Genomic DNA, 3,705 nt, shown 5'->3' with positions numbered 1-3,705 from the left:
CTGGGTGGGTAAGGCCTCCCTTGGTGACGCCTGTTGCCCCCTCTGCATCTAGCCAGGGCTGCCACTCTCTCACGGCGTCTGTAAGCCCTTCCGACATAATGCTGGAACTCAGCGTTGGCACCCAATGCAGCCCCCATAATATGCTGGCAAACACTGAGATCTCAATGAAGGCAAAGAGAATTGCACAGCTCTGGCCTGAAGCCAAAAATACCTGTCCTAGTGTTGGGCCAAAGCAGTAAGCTCTCTTCCTTGGTCTCGCTCCAAAAATCCGTTGCACAAGAGTGAGTGCTGCAAAATGGCTGCCCTTTATAGTGCAGGGTAAGTGCCCTTTAATTTGCGCTCCCCGCGGCCCGCCTCGGCTGTGTACCGTTCCACTCAACAGTCGTTAGGGCCGCCCGGCGCTCAATGGGGCGGCGCGAGTGAAGTTCTGGTTCCGGGCGCACAAAGGGCGTTGCACGACGAAATGACATCATGATCTGCGCGCGCAGATGAGCGCGCGCAATTACTTTGTGTCGGCGCTAAATGTCCACTGAAGTTGGGGCGAGGCGCAGATCGCGCTGCGCCCGGGCGCTAAGCGCCTAGCGCTCGAGATCTGCTCCTCCTAAGGCGCTAACGGCTGGCACAGCCAACTGAATTTCTAGGCCCTTAACTTTGTGCAATAGTGTAAAACGGGTGATAGCGAATCAGCAGCACGTTTTACATCTCTCCTGATTTTTAGAATCATAGAATGGTTACGGCACAGAAAGAGGCCATTCGGCCCTTCGAGCCCGTGCCGGCTCTCTGCAAGAGCACTTCAGCTAGTTCCACTCCCCCGCCCTTTCCCCGTAGCCCTGCAAATCTTTTTACTTCAGGTACTTATCCAATTCTCCTATGAAAGCCACGATTGAATCTGCCTCCACCACCCTTTCAGGCAGTGCATTCCAGATCCTAACCACTCGCTGCGTAAATAAGTTTTTCCTCATGTTGCCTTTGGTTCTTCGGCCAATCACCTTAAATCTGTGTCCTCTGATTCTCAACTTCCGCCAATGGGAACAGTTTCTCGCTATCTAATCGGTCTAGACCCTCATGATTTTGAACACCTCAATCAAATCTCCTCTCAACTTTTACTGCTCTAAGGAGATCAACCCCAGCTTCTCCAGTCTATCCATGTAACTGAAGTCCCTCATCCCTGGAACCATTCTTGTAAATCTTTTCTGCACCCTCTCTAAGGCCTTCACATCCTTCCTAAAGTGCAGTGCCTAGAATTGGACACAATACTCCAGTTGAGGCTGGACCAGTGTTTTATAAAGGCTCATCATAACTTCCTTGCTTTTGTACTCTATGGGGGAGAGATTCATTAGAGCCCAGGAATGGGCGCTAACTTTAGAAAAGTTTGAGAATCAGCACCAGACGCTAATGATTCAGACTGCACGCAAAATTCAGTCTCATTGCACAAAGAAAGGATGGAGCGCTAAATCAAGCGCTAATAGCCTAGCTCACTGGCGTTAAACTCAAAGCGCTTACCAATATCAGGTGCAGTCTAATCACAAGTCATCATTGCCACAGGCTCTTTCCAGTTCTTAAAGGGGAGGTTCATTGATGCTGCACAACCTCATTCTCAGCATTTCTGGCTGTGCAGCTGCCTCAGCAAGCACAAGCAGGCCAAGAAGCTGCACTGATGGCACATCCATGTCCCAGGGAGAGAGCCCACAGATTCAGCGATGAGGCATTGGAAGTGTTGGTCTTTGCTGTGGAATGATGGAGGGCAGTGCTCTACCCAGAAAGTGGCAGGCGGTCCTCGCTGCAAGTCTTCCGCAGCATGTGGAGGGAGGTAGCCCAGCAGGTCTCAGGCAGCGCTGTGGTCCCCAGGATGCACACACAGTGCAGGAAGAAATTTAACGACCTCACTCGAGTGATCAGGGTGAGTCAATCCTTCAACAAGTGCTACATACTACCATCTGAACCTCAGTCTGCACACACTGCCTGACGCATCACACCCCAGTACTCACCCACCAATAATCACCAGCTACCAACTCTCACACCCACATCTCACACCTTGCACACAATGACAGCTATTCAACTATGGCAGGCACATCACCCAAACACATTGCTCCACACTCACTCACACACTTTCCTTTCTCTTGCAGGCCAAGGTAGCGCACAACAGGAGGGAGCAGGAGCGCACAGGTGGGGGACAAGCCGACACCCAACCACTGTCTGAGCTGGAGACTCAAGTGCTGCCGATAATTGGGCACCAGGTGGTGGGTGCCGTGTCCACCGGTGAAGTTGACCCCCTTCATCTCTACTCCTTCTTCTCACATCCCACTTCCCCCTCACCCCACAAGCATTTCACGCTTTCCAGCTAATCATGCAGTATGCATGCATTTCTCCCTTCCTGCCCCTCTCCCCTCACCTTAACCCGACTCTTGTGCTTTTATGCTTGCAGATAATCAGCAATCACCTGAGCAGCCTGTCCCTGAGGGCACCATTGAGAGCAAGGCAGGAGAAGAGGAGGAGGAAGAAGACACCGCGTCACTTCATGTCTCACCCGCAGGCACCAGCTCAGATACTGGCACTATGCATTCGTTAGAGGCTAGTATAGTAGCAGGATCTGCATAGGGTGATGCACAGGGGGCGGGGGGGCTGCAGCAAGGCCAGGAGGAAAGGGTAGCTTGTGGGCCAGCTCCCCAGAGGGTGAGTTCACGTGTGAGTTCCACTGCACAGGACTCAGATGAGGACCTCGGTGAGGAGGCATTTAGAAGAAGGGTGATGGGCATGCACACGGAGATGATAGGTGCAATGGCAAGGGTGCCCAAGAGCCTCTCGACAATGATAAGGAGCGTGGAGGAGTCCACCTCCAACATTGCACAAGGCTCTGCGCACACCATGGAGCTCATCATTTCCAGTCTGCAAAAGATGGTAGATTCCCAGAGAGACCGTGGCGACCCAGACCTGATGCCGTGTCTGATCGGCAATCTGGCAGCTTCCATTGCAGCACAGGTGGAGCAACGCAACGTCTTAGTGCTGCAATGCAGTCTATGCTTGGTGGCATCCAATCTCAGACTGCTCTCATGCAGTCTCAGCTTGATGCCACGCAAGCTCTGACTGCTGCCATCATGGCTGGGTCTACCACCATCGATCGGGGGCTCTCACCGTGTCACAGCAGGCCAGCAATCTGTGCTCCGACTGATTGCTAAGGACGCTGAGGTGCTGCCCTGGGTGAGCGGCAGTGGGTCAGTGGAGCAGAAACCAGCTGTCCTCTCTCAGGATGACAGCATTACTGCTCCCACTACTGCCACTCCGCCATTGCCCATGTCATCCACCCAACCCAGACTGCTGCCACCCATGCTGAGGTGGTGCAGTCTACAGCCAGACCTTCCAGGCCCAGAGCTGGTTGAGGGCGCCCTGCGAGGCCATCTGAAGTCTCTGCATGGACAGTATAAAGCAAGGCTTTAATCAACTTGTTTCAGAACATGGAGGTCTAGTTGTTCTTCACTAGTTCCTGTCTTACAAAATGTCCCTGGGCAAGCTGGGCCACGCCCGAGTATTTATACTCCTTGGACAGTGCCACCAGCTGGCCGTCCAGCGTTATTTCATGAGTAGTTTCTTTATGATGATGAGATTTATAACAATGTGTTCACTGATTATTGATAAATTTATTAATTCAGTTTGGATTATTTTGTGGTCTCTCTCATTTCAGCTTAGCGCTGTGATATGGCGGGCAAC

This window comes from Somniosus microcephalus, chromosome 8 (assembly GCF_052327205.1).
Source record: "Somniosus microcephalus isolate GS21.2 chromosome 8, FLI_Smic_1.0, whole genome shotgun sequence".
In the NCBI taxonomy this organism is placed as follows: Eukaryota; Metazoa; Chordata; class Chondrichthyes; order Squaliformes; family Somniosidae; genus Somniosus; species Somniosus microcephalus.
This window is presented reverse-complemented; position numbering follows the sequence as displayed.